This window comes from Lemur catta, chromosome 1, assembly GCF_020740605.2.
Source record: "Lemur catta isolate mLemCat1 chromosome 1, mLemCat1.pri, whole genome shotgun sequence".
In the NCBI taxonomy this organism is placed as follows: domain Eukaryota; kingdom Metazoa; phylum Chordata; class Mammalia; order Primates; family Lemuridae; genus Lemur; species Lemur catta.
Genome location: NC_059128.1, coordinates 40,736,302 through 40,756,819, shown reverse-complemented (window position 1 = coordinate 40,756,819; position 20,518 = coordinate 40,736,302). Strand labels below are relative to the sequence as shown.

The following is a 20,518-nucleotide window of genomic DNA, read 5'->3' as shown; positions in this document are numbered from 1 at the left end:
AAGTCAAAAAATAGGGGAGATATGGCAGAAGAGAGAAAAAAGTTTGCAGAAAGCTAGAGAAGTGCAGCAACAGTAAAAGTAACAACAGAAGCCTCAGGAGCAATGGGGCTTTAAGGAGCAAATGATCTGACCGTGCAAATGTCGAATCCAAGATAGGAAAACCAGACTAGCTCTGAACGAGGGGAAGCCATGAGATGCTCACACCTTCAATAATTTTATAAGGTCATCATTATGCTACTTTGGTGGCACACTTTGGTTTTGTTGAGAGGAGAGACATCCACAGAAGGGACAAAAAAGGCTCAATTTAATAATACACACGTGCATTACTATTCAGATTATGTCTTGCTGAAGGCATCCAAAAATACATATGGCTCTGCAATCCCAGGAAGGGGCAAAGACAGGTTCGGTGAAAGGTCAGTGAGATTCTCTGTCAGAGTGACAGTGAGCGTGTGGCCATACAGTGGCGTGAAACAGGCTATATGGTGCGTTCACAAGGAGCCAAATTACCATAAAAATTTCCAAGGAAAATATCTGAAGGCAACCCTAGTTCTGGCTCAATACTAACTGACAAAACAAATGATTGTTTTTGTAATGAAATGCTGATATCTGAGCTCTGTACTTTTTGAAAAATGTTTTTGATATTTCAAAGCAAGACTTGACATTAAAAGTATAGTTATGCCTGTTAAGAAAATGTCAGCAAACCCTAAAACTGCATAATAAGTTGATGGCTTTTTTATAGAACTCAATGCTGAGTAAAATCTATCCCCTGAACCATTTAGCAAGCTGATGTAACCAGGTTGTTCTGGCCAGGCAGCTTCTCCTCTGCGGTAGCAGGTGCCTGAGCATTAGGTGTGCCAGGGCTCCAGAAGAGCAAGGGAAGCTGGCCCGTCTTGCGCTCATGCTGCAGGCTCGCCCAGATTAAATTTCAGTGATTGGAAAATGTCATTTTCTTAAAGATTTCAAAATGTCACATGAGTTCCTACTCATTTATTTAGAGAACACATCTTATGCATTAATAGACACAGATTTTTTTTCCTGTACTGATTTTATCAACTTCTGGTATCATTCGTTTAGGATTATTCTGGAAGCACAGCAAAGCAAAATTATTTTATTACTAGACAATTGTAGAGCTGGCCTCCAAAGGAGTAGGTTAGTGTCTTTTCTCTCTACATTTCATTTTCTATGCAACATATCAAAATCAAATAAAAATATAAAATGTATATCAGGATGTTTTCAGCTACAAATTTTTCCTTTTATTTTTTTTTAGAGACAAGGTCTTACTCTGTCACCCATGCTGGAGTGCAGTAGCTCATTGCAGCCTGGAACTCCTGAGCTCAGGCAATCCTCCTGCCTCAGCCTCTTGAGTAGCTGAGAGTAGAGGCGTGTAGTACCACACCCAGCTAATTCAAAAAATTTTTTTTGTAGAGTCAGAGTCTTGCTATGTTGCCCAGGTTGGTCTCATACTCCTGGCCACAAGCGATCCTCCCACTTCAGCCTCCCAAAGTGCTAGGATTATAGGCACGAGTCACCACGCCCAGCTCTCAGCTACAAAATTTTTAAAAGCTTTATACATGATTTAAATAGTAATGGAATTTATTGTCTCATATAACAAGAAGTCTGAAGGACTGGCTAAATCCGAGGTTCGATGATGTCATCAGCCTCAGGTAACTTCCATCCTTCTACTTTTTCATCCTTCTGTGTTTCCTCTGCGGACTCCTTTCATGGGCCCTAGATGGCAGCCACAGCTCCAGACACGACATTCCAGACACAATGACATCTAGCAGTAGATAAGGGACTGTTTCTTCTTGTATGTTTATCTCATTGTTGGTAAATACAATTTTATTTAGGGAAGTAATGCTTTTCAACAGAAAATGAATATCTCTTTTTAAGGGTAAGAAAGGCTTTTTCCAGAAGCATCTCTGCAGGCTTCCCATTACATTTTATTGGCTACAGTTGCATCACACTCCCATACCTGAATCAGTCACTGACAAGGATATTGGGAGCACACTGATCGCCTTAGACCAGGGTTTCTCGGCTGTGGCACTGTTGACATTTTTGGTGGGATAATTGTTGTGAAGTACTGAGCTGTGCATTGCAGGCTGTTGAGCAGCATCCCTGGCCTCTCCTTGGATATGCCAATAGTGCTTCCCCGCAAGTAGTGACAACTGGAAATGTCCCCAGACATTGCTGAATGTCCCCCAGGAGGCAAAATCAATCACCCCATTGAGAATCTTTGGCTTAGGTCAATCATTATTCACCCTATGGTTCTGAGTCCGTCTCCCCTGAAGCACAGAGAGGGTATCAAAATTCTGTTAACAAGGATGAAAAGGGGAAATTGCTGTTCAGTAGACAGCCCGTGGGCAGAGACTCCCTGACCTCCCACTTCTGAGCATTTTCTTTCTTGCCATTTTTCAACAAACAGAACAGGGACATATATGAAAAATATGTGTCAAAGATGTAAGAATGAGTTACCTGGCATTATCCAGTGAATGTTAGTGCTTGTCTTAATGCCATGTGACTAATATACATATAATTGATATACAGTATATTATTTATTTGGTGGTTTTTTTTTTTTTTAAGAGACAGAGTCTCAGTCTGTCACCCAATCTGGAGTGTATTGGCCTGACTATGGCTCTCTGCAGCCTCAAACTCCTGGCTTCAAGTGATCCTCCCTGCCTCAGCCTCAGCCTCAGCCTCCCGAGTAGCTGGGACTATAGGCATGTGCCACCAAGCATGGCTAATCTTTAAATTTTATGTAGAGACAGGGTCTTGCTGTGTTGCCTAGGCTGGTCTTGAACTCCTGGCCTCAAGCAATCCTCCTACCTCAACCTCCCAATGTGCTGGTATTACAGGCATGAACCGTCAAGCCTGGCCTCCCAATGTATTAAGTATTTTAAAAATAACAACAACAGCAGCAACAAAAAACTAGTCTTTAACCACAGGTAATTTGAGAAGCACTGCACTAGACCACATGGATTCTGATGGGATTTTGACAATGAAGATATGCTATCCACATGGAAACCACTGTCATTTCAGTTCAATGATATCTGGGTGGTGCTTTGTAGTTTAAATGTCTGACTCATCTGAAACTCCCCATAACAATATAGTGGCATGATAAGGGCTTTGGAATCTTTGCTAAGTTTGGCTCTATACTATCTGTGCAACCTTGGTCAAATGGCTTAACTCTTCAAGCCTCAGTTTCCTTATCTGAAATAACAATACCTCGTAGAGGTGTTTTTCTGATCAAATTCAACAATATATGTGAAATACTTAGCATAATGTGTGGATCATATATTGTAAATGCAATAAATGTTGGACATTAACAAACTGCAGTAAACACCATTATAAAATGGAGATCATATTCATCTACTATCAGATGATTATAACCACGTTAGTACAGATCACTAACATGGTTGTATATATACTACACATAGTGATCTATACTAACGTGGTTATAATCATTCATTAAACATTGAAGCAATATCAAGTGCACTACCCTTTTGTGGATAGTAGGATATAATCCTTGTCCTCCTGCAGTTTAGAATCCAGCAGGTGGTTTTAAATACAGACATGCAAGATGTATTTGGAGTAAAATAAGGGTCATAAAGGAAGAGGAAAAAATCACAGGAATCAATTTTTTGATTCCTATAACTAAGAGGAATCAAGAGGTTTTAAGGAGGACAGTATTTGAGATGAATCTGAAAAGATGAATTAAAGTTTTGTAAGTGAGTCAAATCTGACATGGAGTTTAAAATGATCATGATATATTGAGCTAATATTGATATTAAATAAGACATGCAGTTTGATGCTAAGATGTACATTATGACACCTATCTTCAATTGTTATTCTAATAAAATGTGCATATAAAGGTCTATATGGATATATTATGTGGTTATTTCTTGGTGGTGAGATTATGGGAAATATTGATTATTATTATTATTATTGTTTTTTGAGACAGAGTCTTGTTCTGTTGTCAGGGCTAGGGTGCAATGGTGTCATCATAGCTCACTGCAACCTCTAGCGCCTGGGTTCAAACAATTCTCCTGCCTCCCTCAAGTAGCTGGGACTACAAGAGTGCACTACTACATCCAGCTAATTTTTCTATTTTTTGTAGAGACAGAGGCTCGCTATGTTGCACACGGCTGATCTTGAACTTCTCGCTTCAGGTGATCCTCCAGCCTGAGCCTCCCAAAGTGCTAGGATTACAGGTATGTGCTACTGCACCCAGCCTATTTTTTTATTTTTATTTTTATTTATTTATTATTTGGAGACAGAGTGTCGCTCTGTTGCTGGGGCTACAGTGCCATGATGTCAGCCTAGGTCACAGCCACGTGAAACTCCTGGGCTCAAGAGATCCTCCTGCCTCAGCCTACCTAGTACCTGGGACTATAAGGGTGTACCACCATGCCCAGCTAATTTTTTCTATTTTTAGTTGCCCAGCTAATTTTTTTTTTCTATTTTTAGCAGAGACGGTGGTCTCGATTTTGTTCTGGCTGGCCTCGAACTCCTGACCTGAAGCAATCCTCCCGCCTTGGCCTCCCAGAGTGCTAGGATTACATGCATGAGCCACAGCCCAGGTTATTTTTTAAAATTATCTTTTCATTTTCTTTTTACTTTTTGATAGTTATGATTTTACACGTATAATTTATGAGTTTTATAATTGGACAAAACTACTTTTTTAAGGACTAGATAAAATCAAAGTTGCTGATTTAAGTGTAACTTGGTACAACTGTTACTGTCCTCCGAGTGGAGGTTCTTTCAGGTTCTTGGTGATTATGGGAAGAAAAGAATTTCAGGACACACCACTTAAGCCAAGACAAGCAGCTTTTATTGAGGGCAAAAGTGAAAGTACACTCTCTCAAGAGAGAGGGAGCAGGCAGGCTTGAATAGTGCAGCTGCACTGGGAGGACGAGGGTTTTGGTCTCATGAAGTCTTGCTAATTGAGCAGAGGAATATTGAAGGCTAAGAGGTTGGCTTTTACTAAGAATTTGGGTAGTAATTCCTAGGACTGGGTTCCTTGCCATTTTCATGCTTTATATAGTTGTTTTGGAACTGTCATGGCAATTTCAAGGCTGAAGAAATTTTAAAACCATAATGCAAATGACATTGTAATTAGCCAAAGCTCATGTAAGGTAACCTAGACAGCTAAGTCAGTTGAAGCCAGTTCTTGTCTGTGGTTATCAATTCCCCGCCCCTTAGTTAGACTTTACCACCTGTATGCACACTGATGTCCTTGCATCCAGCTCCTAGCCTAGTAGCCTAGTTACCTTCTTCTGCCTGAAGGTTGTTTATTTCAATACCTGCACCCACTCTGCAAGCCTCTGCGTCTGGTGTCAGCCCTGTCTCCTACTGTAACACAACCTTTTAAAAATCATTTGTATTAATAACTAAAAAAGTGTTTTCCATGTCATGAGTTGTTTAAATAAGTGTTGATACTCTTTCACCTGGTAATTCCACTTCTGGGTATCTATCTTAAAAAAATCTACATTAATTAAGATGTTCTACAATTTCTTTATCATGGTAAAAAGAGAAAGAAATAAGTTATGTCCAATAAGGAATTAATGAAGATAATAGGGAATAGGGAATTAATGCAGTATATTTCATATGTCCACTTAATGTAATTTTATGCATCTGTTAATTTGGTTATGAAGCTTATGTAGAAATAAGAGAAATGCTTATGAAAGTGAAACGACAGGATCCAAAACTATGTTCATGGTATGATTACAACATTTATAAAATAAATATGAGTGGGGAAAAAGTTCCAAAAGAAAATATGTCAAATGCTAAGAGTGGCTGTGTTAGGATGAAGGATTTTTCTTTATGGTCCTTATGTTTTTCAGTGTGGTTAAAATTACTTTTACAATGAAAACAATGATAATTTCAAAGGTTGGAGATAAAAAGCTTCCTCGCTGGCCCTCTGATTTGAATATAAGGTATTAAAAACCTTTTCATATTCATCATTAACAAATCTGTAAGCTTCTACAGACTTTAACAGTTTGAGATTGTCAACCTCAAGGTTTATCTACTTTCTGGTAGGTATTCCTGCCATGATTTGCATGGAAAGGCATGACAGTCAGAAGGGACTCTTCCAGCCTCTTCAGTTTACAAGTTGGAACGCTGAGGCTCAGCCCTCAGCCCTCCAAGACAGTAGCAGAACCAAGACTGGGACCCAAGTCTGCCAGGATATCGAACGGTATCTAATCCCATTTATAGCTTCGGGTCGCCCTGAGTATTAATCACCTTGTCAGGTCTGTTGACTGCACCCTGGCGCCACTCCCGTTCTGGCTGGCCTGTGGGTTTGATTCCCTTTCCTGCAGTCAGGCTCAAGCTCTCTCGCTCTGTCACACCGGGACCTGAGACACTTAACCCTGATCTCCCTTTTCACTTTCCCCCTCCTCGCCCCCAGCGTCCGGCAGGGGGCGCCGCGACCCCCTGGTTCCCCGGCCCCTCCCCCCGGGCAACCGTCGATTGGGCCGGCGCGTGACGTCACGCCGTTTTAGCCAAACAAATGGGTTTCGAGGCGAGCGTTGGGCTCCGCCGCGCAGCGCTGGGTGCTCGGTCCGCCTCAGCAGTGGGGAGCCAGCCAGGCCTCCCGCCACCGCCGCCGCCGCCGCATCGGGCTGGTCCAGTCCCGGGCCAGGCCCCGGCCGGGGCAGGAACGCAGGTGGGTCAGGGCCGAAGTGGGGCGTGGCGTGAGGGCGGCGCGGTTGGGGTCCCGTGGCGGCCACCGTGGCCTCTCCCCGCCCCCTCCCGCCGCCTGCCTGCGCTCCCGGGCGCCGGGAGGGTGGGGGCGGGGACGCTGGCGCTGGCGGTGCCCGCAGGTCCGGAGCTCGCGGCCGCCCGGCGCGTGCGGAGCAGGGACCCGGCTGCCCTCGGCCCACGCACGCGTCCGGCGCTAAGCGTCTTCGTGGGCCGCGGAGGGTCCCGCGGGCCGGCGGGCGGGAGCGGGGTCCCGGGTCGGGGCTGAAGCCCAGGAGATCACGGATAGGCCTTGAGCAGGCACCGGACCGGCGCCCCCGCCCGCGACACCGCGCGGGTGAGCAAGTAGGGCTCTGGGTGGGGGTCGCCTCGGCCCTGTCGCACCCGGCCACTCCGTCCGTCCCTGCCCCAGCGCAGGTGAGCTGGCGCTTGTCCCTAACCTTCCTCGGGGACGGGGCAGGACGAGGGTCGGATGCTTCCCTGGCCTGGGCTGGCGCCAGTCGACTGCGGTTCGGCCCCAGTCGGCGATTAAGTCATAATAATACTGTGGGTCCGCGTTCTGTGACGTCAGGGGTTTCCAGGCGATGGGCGGTGATGTCACTGGAGGCCCGGGCTGGGACCTGAGCGCGCGGAAGGGCCAGGAGGACCAGCAGGGGAGGAAAAGGAAGTTCAGTCCTCCGTCAACTCCTGGGATCGCAGCGGGTTTGAATGGAAAGTTGTTGGATATTAGCGTTTTACAGTTTTAATGTAATAGTTATCTTTAACTTAATTTTAAGCAAGCATCGTTATTACAGTTAAATATGAGACATTTGATTTAGAAAGATCTAAATCAAGGTAGGAGACTTTGGGAGGTGGAGTTGGGTGTTTAAATGCCTTCTATGAAGCTAAGCTCAGTTCGATGGCTTGTGAGCAGAATTACTGAAAAAAATATAATCAGTTGGTGTATTGATAATTCGGTTTGCTTTACTTTTTTTGTGTTAGACATTATCTGCTAGACCATTTTTTGTTAGCAAATGACCAGGAGGAGGGAGTCGGATTTCAAATGAAATTTTTATTTTTGTTTTCATTTTTATTTTTGTGAAACAGAGTCTATGTCACCCTGGGTAGAGTGCAGAGGCATCATCATAGCTCTCTGCAACCTCAAACTTCTGGGCTTAAGTGATCCTCCTGCCCCAGCCTCCTGAGTAGCTGGGACTACAGGAGTGCCACCATGCCTGCCTAATTTTTTCTGTCTTTCATAGAGACAGGGTATCGTTCTTGTTCAGGCTGGTCTCAAACTCCTGACCTCAAGTGATCCTCCTGCCTTGGATTCCCAGAGTGCTAGGATTACAGGCATGGAGGGCAGCTGCCCTAAAGGAACCTTTTGTATTGTAAAGGGGAGGGGGGAGTTTGAATTAATCCAACATTCTTCTTAAATAATAATTACCTAAGGATTTAATTGATTCAGGATTTAATTGATCCAGGTTGTTCCTGTCCCACCCTGTGCTACCATGGATAATTGAGAGTTCTCTATGGGTTAGAGCTCAGCAACAAGCCTTTTTCTTGCTTTCTTACTGAGACAGGGCTGTAACTTAGTATAATAATATATCCCACGACTGCTGGTCGGGAGAGGTAACTAAAATTTTGTCTGTAGTGCTTTGAAATATGAAATTACAGAATTTTTAGAAAGTGATTTGTGTATGAATATTATTTTTCTTCCAAAACTTTCAAAAGGCATAGGCTGGGAGAGAAGCTAGTCATTTGATATACCAACCCTCTTCAGGTATTCCAGCATGTCAGTACTTTCATTTCTTCTTCTGTATAGAATTATGCAAATAGCATCTAGTTCAGAAGGTAGATGGCTTAAAATTTGAAGCTGTAATTGCATTTGGTGTCTTCAGCTGGAAGTTTTGCTAGGAAGCCTCAATGCTTTCTCACTGACCTTGACTTGTAGTGGTAGGATTTTTGTTTGTTTTCTCAATACTTCCGGCTCTTTAAAGGTGATTGATAAGATACTGTCTCCAGGATTATCGATCAACATGCAGATGGAAGTTATGCCCATTAATGCAGGAAATGAAATAAAAAATTTACCCCTGTTAATTACTATTAGACTTGATTAGAAGTTTATGTAACAAGGGTTTTCTGTAAATCTTATTTTCATCTTCACTAGTCTTGAGAATTCAACAGCGTTGTGTGTGCTACTACTGAAAGTTATTTCTTTTTCCTTTTAAGAAATTGGAAATTGTATGTTGACAATGTTGAGTGAAGGCTCTAAAGATTTAATCTGAGCCTTTGGAAAGACTGATAGGTACCTGACTTAATGTGAAACTGCTGATATTGGGGATGTTGATCAATCTACTCTTTAAGATGAAAGGACCTTGGCAAAATATTATGTAATGAAATTGAAGGAGGTACAAAAAAGGATGCTTGCATGTGTCTTTCCCAAGTACTAGCCGTTCTGGGGCAGGACACCTGGCTGTGTAAATTAAATGTACTAGCTACAGTTGGAAAGGATGAAAGTGAAACTAAAGGTGAGTTGAAAGACCTACAGGTGATAATAATAAAATAGCTCCTCCTTGGCAGTGCATTTTTTCCCTTTATTTTGCTGATGGAAAATGAGTTATTAGGTGGCAAATAAATGTTAATTTATTGTATTCTAATGTGACTGAGAGACACTGACAGATATTAAAAAAGCCAGCTTCTGGGTATTGTTGTATAACTATTTAACAAGCCATAACTTGTATGAAAGATTTTCACTGTCTGTTTCCACTTTTGGCAGGATGTTTTTCACCCGTGCTTTCCAGTTTTGGGTGTGAGAAGCAGCTTTTACTTATAAATGGTTTTATGGAAAGTGATTTGAGAATTGGACTTATTGATATTTTAAGACATTTTGTCATTTTATTCACTTACAGCATTTGAAGGGACTAACTTAAGCAGTCATTAGTGATGTGGCATCTTTCTGAGGTATAAAAGCAGATGTCATGAAGAATGAGAGTGCTGTGTTTTAGAAATTCTTTAGGATATGTTTGTTGGATCAATTGTTTTAGTAACATAGGATTCTTATAACATTTTCTACTTTATTTTCTAAACTTAATTTATTCTCAGCCAGTTTAATCTGACAGTTTTTATATTCTAGTAAACTTTAATCTTAATATTTTTTGGAGAGAGAACATACTTATCTTTAGAGATATCATTTAGTGTTATCTTCCAAAATTTGCAGCTGTTTAGAACCAGATACTTTTGGGGAAGCTACTATGGTATGATAAATGCCTTTCTTGTTAGGTCATGTGTGACAAAGGGAAAATTCAGCAAGTGCATAATCTGCAGTCATTTGGAAGCAACAAAAACAAAAAAGAGCAGATTAACTTCAAATGCATTTAGGTCATCTGGAAATTGAATTCCTGTGAATTCTTATCTTTGCATAGTTTGTCTTCTGTTTAGTTCATGCTTATGGTATTTTGAAGCTGATGAACATATTATATTATGCAGGAGAGCATTAATAATTAAAATGTAGATGTTTCTTAGTTAAAAGAACTTACCAACCTTTCATTTCCAACTCTATCTTCTAGTTAGTGCTCCACAGAAGAGGCTCTCAATTGTCCCTTTTTAGGTATTCAACTTCAGAAACCTAGCATATACATTTCCCACCCTCAGCACAGTGTAGATGTAAATGTGAAACTAAGTGCTAAATAAGTGTGGTTATTGCATTATTATCAGGCATGTTTCATTTATCGAACATTTTTGAGTACCTCTGTGCCAGGTACTCAACCAGGAGCTGTGACACACAGGTAAAATGTCTTTGCTGCAAGGACCCGTTAACTTTTGTTTTAACATTCCCTTGCCGTGGAGGGCCCTGGGTCTGAGAGGCTAGAATTGGGCCAAGAGGATGAACCATTTATGTTATGCCAGATTGGCCAAAGGTCTTAACTAAAGGTTGGTGTAAGGAGGTATTAGAAACTCCATTAAAAAAACAGGGAATAGGTTATTAAAGCGTAAGACAGACAAAGGGCCTAGAGCCTAGACACCACAGTTTTGGATTGTCCTAGAATGAGTGGAGTTTAGTAAGCTAGCACTTTCTTTGAGGCAAGAAGAAATGCTCAAGGTCAGAACTAGTGTAGGCAGCCTAAAATTAGAGGTCGAGAAAAGAGGGACAGTCCAAATATCTGTTCTCCTTTTCTTTCCAGTATCAGGCATGTATTTACTTTCTTTTTTTTTTTTTGAAGTCAATCTTTTTCTTTAATTGATGAACTTGAGAAATACACAAGCCTCTCACAGCCTTAATTTCTGGTCTTTGCTTTTTTTTCTCTAACATTTTTAAAGTAGAAAAATTTCAGTCACAGAGCAGTTGAAAGAATTGTTTGTATGTTGAGTACCTAAGTACCCATCACCTAGATTCTGTAATTGATCTACTTTACCACCTGTCTGTCCCTCTTCCATTCATCAATCTTATGTTTTTCTTGTATTTCAAAGTAAGTGTACTTTATACCTAGACGCTTCAGCATGCCTATTACTATTTGTTTTTTAGGTAAAGTTTGTATGTAATAAAATGTTCGGATCTTATGTGTACCATTCCCTTAGTTTGGAAAGGCTCATACATCTGTGTAAGCCATATCCCTGTCTGATACAGAACGTTACCATTACTATCACCAAAGTTCCTTCGTGTACCTTCCAAGTCATTGAGCTTTTTAATTGCCTGCAGTCTTACTTCCACCAGTTTCTTCTGAAGCTGGTTGTTGAAAGTGCCTACTTTGTTAGTACATTAGGGTGGCATTATGCTAGGAGTTTAGAGCATAAAGAAATGTACATATCCCCTGTTCTCTTTAAGCTTATAATTTAGTTTGGTGAGTTTTTTTTTGTTTGTTTCAGGAGATGAGGTCTTGCCCGGGCTGGAGTGCAGTGGCTGTTCATAGCCATGATCGTAGCACACTGCAGCGTTGAACTTCTGGGCTGAAGCGGGTGCCACCATGCCTTGCTTAGTTTGGGTTTTAAGTAGGTGTGTGAAGGGAGGTAAATAAATGTTACATGAATTCAGAGGAAGCAACTGTGACCGCCAGGGAAAGCTTTCTGGGTGTGGGCTTTGAATTGGCCCTTGCTATGGTCTGAATGTTGGTGTCCCCTCAAAATTTATATGTGGAGACTTAATCCCCAACGTGACAGTATTAAGAAGTGGGGCCTTTAGGAGATGATTATGTCATGGATGGCATTAGTGATCTTATGAAAGAGGCTTGAGGGAGCTCTTTGTCCCTTCCATCCTGTGAAGACACAGCAAGAGGGTGGCATCTATGAGGAACGGGCCCTCACCACAACACTGAACCTGCCAGTGCCTTGAGCTGGGACTTCTCAGCTTCAGAACTGTGAGCAATAAATTTCTGTTGTTTATAAATTGCACAGTGTAAGGTATTTTATTGTATTAATGGCACCTGACCAGACAAAGACAAGTCTTTAAGAATGCAGAGAAGAGGTTTTTTTTTTTCTTTTTCTTTTTTAAAGGCTATATGATTAGAAGTTTTGGTGTTAAGAGTAGCAAAGAAGGGTGGGACCATATTTTGGAGGGAGTGTGAGTATCATTTTATACCCAATGACAGTTTTTGGGGAAGGAAATAATGTGAAGAACAGATCTTTTTGTTAAATCTTTATCCTATTAGTCATCTTGGATACTCAGGTGTGTAGAAGACCTTCATTCTTTGAGTATTCTCTTCTCTTTGATTCTTTGCTTATCTCTAAATTCTCAGCTTTGCTGACAATTCTTTCTCTTCCAGATTCAGACTATCTAGAGGTTTTTTTTTTTTTTTTTTTTTGTTGGTCTGGAGTGCAGTGACATGATCATAGCTCACTACAGCCTGAAACTCCTGGGCTCAAGTGGTCCTCCCACCTCAGCCTCCTGAGTAGCTGTGACTGTAGGCGTGTAGCAGTACACCTGGCTGATTTCTCTATTTTTCATAGTAATAGGGTCTCACTGTGTTGCCGAGGCTGGTCTCAAACTCCTGGCCTCAAATGATCCTCCTACCTCAGCCTCCCAGAGTGCTAGGATTATAGGTGTGAGCCACTGTGCCTGGCCTAAAGCTGTGTTTTTTTTTTAACCATTATTGCTCCATATAATCCAGCCCTTACCTCTTAGGGCTTCTCAGTGATAATTTTACCCAAGTCATGGCTACATTTATATCCATAAACTGTTGACTCTTGTCAGGTTTGTAATTACTGAGATGCTGCTGCTTTTGTATATTCCTGTTTGCTTTGTACTTACTGTTTAGGAACCTGTAGCAGAACATTTGCTCTAAGTAGTTGTAGGAAACAGGATTTATTGAGATAGAAAGATATGTAAACTTTGAGTGGGCTGAATTAACAGATTAGACTGAACTTGTGAGAACAAACCCCAAAATGACAGTGCAGAAGTTGCCTGCTAAGGGGCTCCTGCCACCATAAACTCTACGACTATGTTGTTGAATCAGAAAGCAGTTGCCACCGTATTCAGCGGAAATTTAGCTTTGTGGATAGAACTGTCATTTCATGTTCTTTGTGCCCTCTGTATCTTATGCAGGTATATCTGCTTGTCCACACTTATAGGTCATCTGTGGAACCTTAGGGTTATCTATGTAAAATAGGAAATGCATGTGAGAACTTGATTGGAGTGAGTATTGAGTCAGCAGTACACTCAGGTGTGAAAAACTGAACTCATTTTTCTGAGATTCTCTCAATGTGACAAAGTAAAGCCTTCTCTAAGTTTGCTGTTTCTGTCCAAAGACATGGGTATTGTTTATTTTCTGAGATAGAAACTGTTGCAATCAATTGTATCGTGTAATTTATATTTTTTATGCTAATATAATAGAAAACCAAGTCAAATTCACTGACTTGCAGTATTAAAAAGTCCAAAGGTGAAGTTTGATCCGGTTATACTTATGTGATCAGACCTCATCTTTCTCTTGCTTTATTTAATGAGCTCAGCCTCTGTGGCATGTTCGTCCTTTTGTGGTCACAGCATGTGTGTGTGGCAGCTCAAGCCCTACATCCTCATGCTGTCAAGTCTAGAGGAAAATACAGAGGACTACCGTACAAAGAAAACCAGTTATATTAAAATACCATTATAAAAACATTTTTAAAATTGTTAGTCATATTTACTTTATTAAAAAGATTTAGTGTAAGTCTAATAATTTCCAAGTGGTAATGAGTATTATCACTATTTGGAGGTATCTGCATCCAATGGTCATGTAATAGGAAAATACCTGATTTCTACCAGTGACAAAGTGAACACATATTGCTAATGCTATTTTGTGGTGTCCTGCCTGAGTTCATAGTAGAAGGAGGTGCTAAATTACAGTTGGAGGTTAGTGAAAATATACAATTTTTTTCTTCCCTGAGTTTATAGATAACCCTGAATTCTATCCATAAATCCTTGGAGGGTTTGTGAACCTCAACTTAAGAACGACTGCCGGAAGAGAATTTCTCTTCCTAGTAGCCCAAGAAATGTCTTCTTGTGTCTCATTGGCCTTAGGTTGTATTGTCACTTCTGAACCAATCACTAAGGCCAGAGAAATAGGATATGCTAATTGGTTTAGCCAGTCTGGGCCTACCTCTGGAGCTGGGGATCATTTCTACCTAACAGCATGATGGGAGGCAGTGAATTACAAAGGGAAAATCAAGAGGCAGTGGATGCTGAGTAACAGGTGTCCATGATGTCATCCTTAGTCCATCCTCTCTTCTTTGTTCCCATAGTCAAGCAGTCATTAAATCTTAGTGAAACTTTCATTTGGATTTGTCTTTTCTCATTTAATCTCTCTGCTAATATCTTAAGCCCCCAGTGTGGAGTGTGTGGGATGGTGCATTGGATTGCAAAAAGAAAAATATTAGAACTTCTATTTATATTTCTCATTTTTCTAGCATTTATATACATTTTCACATGAATGTAAAATGTATTAGTACAGTGGTACATGTATATGTATCAATTTTAGTGGGTACCTGTTAAAAATGTTTTATGTAATAGGAATGGGAGAGTCGGAAAAGTTGAGATAACTATGTTGAGCAGTGCTGTCTAATAGAAATACATTTGGCCCTCTGAACCTGTAGGTTCTGCGACTATGGATTCAACCAACCACAGATCAAAAATATTCAAGAAAAAAAATTTCGTTAGTACTTAACATGTACAGATTTCTTCTCGTCATTCTTTGAACAATACAGTATAACAACTATTTACATGGCATTTACCTTGTTTTAGGTATTGTAAGTAACCTAGAGATGGTCTAAAGCATACGGTAGATGTGCCCAGGTTATATACAAAGACTACACTGTTTTAAACAAGAGACTTGAGCATCTGCAGATTGAGGTTTGGAACCAATCTTCCATAGATATTGAGGGACCACTGTGTAATGTGAGCCATATTATGCTTTTAAAAATTTCTAGTTAGCCGCAAAAATGGAAAAAGAAACAGATGAAATTATTTTAATATGTTAACACAGTATATCCAAAATATCATTGTTTCAACATGTAATCAATATAAAAAATTATCAAGGCGTTTATAGTCTTTTTTTCATATAGTGTTTGTAGTCTTTTTTTTCCGTATAAAGTCTTTGAAATCTGGCGTGCATGTACACACAAAGCACATCTCAGTTCAGATCAGGGATATTGCAGGTGCTGGAAAACCACATGTGGCTAGTGGCTGCTGTATTTCATGCATCTAGACCAATGATCATTCTGAATTTAGATTTCTGTAATTGTCTCTGTGATGGTTTTCATAATTGCATTGTTTGCTCACTTCAGTGTTTTTGTACACAGTTGACAGGTTAATTGGACAGGAATTCCCCTGGGCTGATGTTACTCTGCTGAACAAGAACCTGCCCTAGGTTTCTGAAGCATCATATTTAAAAGTAGTTTTTAAGACTTTGTAAGATAGTCCACCCTTCCTCCCATTTTTCTGGGACCCCCTACAACAAACCTAGTAGTCACTTGGGCAGTTTCCTCAGCCTTGCCTTCCTCTTTACATTTCTCCAAATATAATCATCCATTATAAGAAGCCTATTCCCATAAGAACGACCATGGACTCTTAAGTACCCCTCCGTAACCTTTCCATTGCCCTGAACTCCTGTGGTGTCTGTTGAGTACTTAGCTACTTAGCACTTTGGCACTTCATTATATATACTATTGTTTATTAGTCTGTAATTGTTTCATGTGTAATTAGCCTTGTCTCCCCTACTAAATTCTAAGCTTTATACCTTAGATCCCTAAATTGTAGGCACACAATTGAAGGCTTAGCTTTTACTTATCTTTAATAAGGACATAGCTGGGCTATTTAAATTTGTAGCTTTAAAATTTTTTGAAAATTAAAAATTATTACTCAAAACTTCCTTTTTAAATTTAGCTTTTTGACTCTATGCTTGTGCCTTCAACACTTTCACAATGATTTTTCTGTTCCCCCATAAGGAAAACATGCTTGATCCTGTCACAGACACACTTAGCACACATGGAACCACGATAGGCCCAGATGACATGTTTTTTCGTTTAGACAATGTCATAAGAACTTTAGGTCTCACTGCATGAACCCCTCGAAGTCTGCCTGGGAACACGCCATGTGCAGATTTTGGTGCTTTCTCAACCTTCTTGGTATAAAGGTAAACAATGCTATTACCAGGGGTCCAGGACAGCCTAGTGTTGTTAGAGGCTGTATTGTAGGAAAGCCTATGATGGTATGTCAAATGCTGGACTGTTCTGAGTGCCTTAGCTTCTCTGGAAAAAAGCAGTTGTTTTGTTTTCTGCTCTGCTGGTTAACTTAGAAACCTTTTGGCTGGGCGCAGTGGCTCACGCCTGTAATCCTAGCACTCTGGGAGGCCGAGGCGGGTGGATCGCTCGAGGTCGGGAGTTCGAGACCAGCCTCAGCAAGAGCGAGACCCCTGTCTCTGCTAAAAATAGAAAGAAATTATCTGGCCAACTAAAATGTATATATAGAAAAAAATTAGCTGGGCATGGTGGCGCATGCCTGTAGTCCCAGCTACTCGGGAGGCTGAGGCAGTAGGATTGCTTGAGCCCAGGAGTTTGAGGTTGCTGTGAGCTAGGCTGACGCCGCGGCACTCACTCTAGCCCGGGGAACACAGCGAGACTCTGTCTCAAAAAAAAAAAAAAAACCTTTTTAGCAGATTCCGTTGTAGGAGTTCATTTGCTTTTTGAAAATTAAAAAGATTTGTTTATAGTCTAGTTTATTTGAAGGTGTAAAGTCATTCTTGGAACTACAGAAGAGAATTATTGATTCGCTGGAGTTTCTGAAGATGAATCATATTTGAGTTTCATAAGAAAGTCTCAGAGGACACCTTTGCTTTATTGTCCAGGAACCAGGAGAGGCTAACTTGTTTCCAAAGTAGGGCAAGAGATTTTATTTCAAGTTCAGTCATCAGGGTTATTCTCTGGAGGTTCTCTGTGCTTTCCACAAACCCCAGTCACTGTAGCCCTAGGGAATAGGTTTCTTGAGTTCAGACTGTCATCTTTGCTAGATGAAGGGCTCTATCATCATCACTCTATTTTAGCTCATTTGGGGTACTACAAAGAGGACTATCAAAATGTATCCTGAAACGAAGTCTAAAGAGGGTCTTAGAGCTTTATACTTTAAGGAATTGTCTTTCATTGGACATTTTCTTTCTATTTTATCATGTGATATAAGCTTCATAAAAAGGTAAAAAACACACCAACATTTTTACCTTGTGGAATTTCAAGGCATATTTTATTCATTTACTGAAAAAAGTACAGTACGTTTTATGTGCCAGGCATTCTATTAAGTGTATTAGTTAACTTTAGTCATTTTTTTCTCTTAGCACAGTTTTGCAAACCTTATTTATATTCTTCAGCAAATGGCAGTCTTTATTTAGGAATTTATTCTTTTGTCTTTTATTTTTTAGAAACACCTTGTGTTTTCCCCCTTTTTGGCAAATATCATTAATAAAATTGGTTATTAAAGGCCAAATATTAACTTTACTGGAGAGTTTACATTTTTGTTTTATTAGCTAATTGCATATGTTTTTAAGACTGTATTTTTACATTTAAAAATTACAGTACAAAAGATTTTAAGAGTAACCTTTTTCTTTTCTTTTTTACCATTAGATGGCCTTAAAATTTAGGTGAAAACTTAAACCATGTTAGTTTTATTTCTGAATCTAAAAAATGAATTATTTAAAATTTTCTTCCCTCTTTACTTAGCCATCTGTATTATGAGTGTTCTCAGTTACCTAAAGCATTGTTGTATATATTACTAGAGTCACCTTGATTCTTGGGTTTTTGTCTTATTTTGTGAATCTTTACCATGTCTATCTTGTTTGAATTTTAATTCTCTTATTTTAAAATACAGAGAATGAAGAATTGTAAAATTTCTCTTAAGAATTATTCCTTTATGAATGTTTCATGGGGTTTTTGCCTTCTACTTTTAAGGGACATAAGAAAGGGAACATACCTAATTAAAATGTATAATTAATTTTGGAGATTAAAATCTCCTTGCCAACTTATTTGTTGGACTACTTAACTATTACAATTTTGTTAAAGTCCTTTTTAGATGTTTTGAGTGTTTCCAAGCATAGCTTTTACTGAACACTTGTTGAATCTTTCTCATGTTTGATGGCTCTGATTTAGATACCTGTTACCTCTTGACTGAAATCATATAATCCAGTGGTAATTCCTGTTAAATGTCTTAACATTTTAGACTGTTGAATAATTCCGTTTTGGACTGGCCCAATAGTTAACTAATCTTTGTTTCCTGTAGAATCAAGAATGCTCTCTTATCTTTAGATGTTCAGTCAAAATTGGTTAGAATTAAATTTGAATAACCCTATGTTTATATTTCTTGTTTGGTATTCTTGGAGAGTGCTATTTGAAATGAATTTGATTAGTCCATTTTTTCCTCCTCCAAATTGATAGCTTAGGAGAAGTTAGGACAAAATAAATTTCCCTTCCCAATTTGGGGAAAATAAGCATAACGTCCCACCTTTCCATTTGTAAAGGTTGTTATCCTGCTTGTTTTATTAAAGTAACAGTGATACAACTTTTTTTTTATTTTGTTTTTAGAGACAGGGTCTCTCTTTGTTGCTTAGGCTGGAGTGTGGTGGTGCAATCATAGTTCACTGCAGCCTGGATGCCTGGGCTCAAGTGATCCTCCTGCCTTAGCTTCTCCGGTACCTAGGACTACAGCTGCCTGCCACAAACCCTGGCTAATTTAAAAACAAATTTTTTTGGTAGAGACAGGGGTCTTTGCTATGTTAACCAGGCTGGTCTTGAACTCCTATCCTGGAGCAGTCCTCCCGCCTGGGCCTCCCAAAGTGCTGGGATTACAGGAGTGAGGCAGTATACCTGGCCAGTGATATCATTCTTGAAGATTCAACATGAATTCAATTTAATGTTCTTGACAGACTCAAACTTAGTTTTTTTTATCCTTTAGAAGAAAACCATATCAAGCCTTCATTAATGAATCTCGGTGTACTCAGTTTTTTAAAGAAATTTGCCATTTGTATTGTATGGCTGTGGCGTAGACATATTATTCAAAGAAGTAAAGCTTAATTTTATTTCCCTCTGCATTATTTTTCTAAACTATTCAGTTCACTCACCAAATGTTAATTGTGTGTTTACTTTGAGCCTTCTACATTTGAGTGTCCCTTTACTGAAGTTCTGCTTTCTAGAGTAATACAACGAAATGTATTGGTAAGTATAGTCTTTATCCTTAGGAGCATTTACTTTGAAAGGGTTAATGATTATTGTCTATGCCTACATGTGTTTCAGAAGCCCCAAATGAAATTTCCATACTAGTTAGTAAGAATTTTTAAAGGATTAGTGATTTTGTTTGTATCCCTCCAACCGTGTTGGAAACGATTTGAAGTTTGTACTGCTTGTTGAGTATCCCCTATCCAACATGCTTGGGACCAGAAATGTTTCTGATTTTGGATTTTTTTTTTAGAGTTTGGAATATTTGCTTATATGTAATGAGATATCTTGGTGATGGGTCCCAGGTCTAATACAAAATACACTTACGTTTTGTGTATACCTTCTACACATAGCCTGAAGGTAATTTAATGCAATATTTTAAATAATTTTGTACGTGAAGCAAAGCATGTACACTGAACTATCAGAAAGCAAAGGTGTCACCATCTCAGCCATGTGGGTAATCTGTGGTTGTTTGGCATTGACTCTGAATTTATATGCTACTGATAAGCAGTCATTTTCATATACTTATTCACACATAAATACCTAACAGTACAAAAAGTGACATACCGTTATTACAGTGGAAAAATAATGTCTTCTGGGTGACTGAGCAGCACAGTAGCATCACCAGAATACCTGTGTCAGTTGTTAACAGCAGCAGCAAACGATACTGTGTTCTAATTAAGAGGTTACTGTATGTTTTATTTTATTTTTTTATGTGAGAAGAAACATCAGAAGTGCTCCAGGGACCAGGAAGTGGGTCCTGTAGGGATGAGGAAATATTCTGCTTGATAGCTTTTTAAAATGTTTTCTCCAGAGTCATCATTGTCACCATTAACAATGATTTTTGTTTGGCAGTCTCTCTTTGATTTTATAAATTGACATGATTTCTTGTTTGTTATGAATGTGTGCTGCTCTAGTCATTCAGTAAGCCTTTCACACATTTTGACCATGTTGTCTACAGGCACTTATGTGTTATGATATATATATTGGTTTTCATCCATGATTGCTGGCTCATAACTCCCATAGTCCTTGTTACAGTCGTTTGTTATTATGATCTTGGGTGCCTTAGGTCTCAGGAAACAGAATTTCTCTGGCTTCCCCTACCTTTCTGATTGTGGGTCATACACTGTCATTCCAGAGAGAGTCCCACCCCATACCCTGAAGGCTAATCACATTTCAA

General features: G+C 39.8%; 1 protein-coding gene across 3 annotated transcripts in view; it reads left to right on the top strand.

Moving 5' to 3' along the window:
* The window catches only part of FBXO34 (F-box protein 34), a 134,027-nt gene that overhangs the window by 55,733 nt on the left and 57,776 nt on the right, over positions 1 to 20,518 (top strand). The window contains exon 1 of one of the 3 annotated variants that reach the window (XM_045566724.1): positions 6,435 to 6,664. The exons of 1 other annotated variant lie outside the window; for it this stretch is intronic. The gene's annotated coding sequence lies outside the window, so the exon portion shown is untranslated. Of the gene's footprint in view, positions 1 to 6,434; positions 6,665 to 7,072; positions 7,117 to 20,518 lie in introns of those variants that run through there. One more of the 3 variants, XM_045566737.1, reaches the window with a different exon arrangement.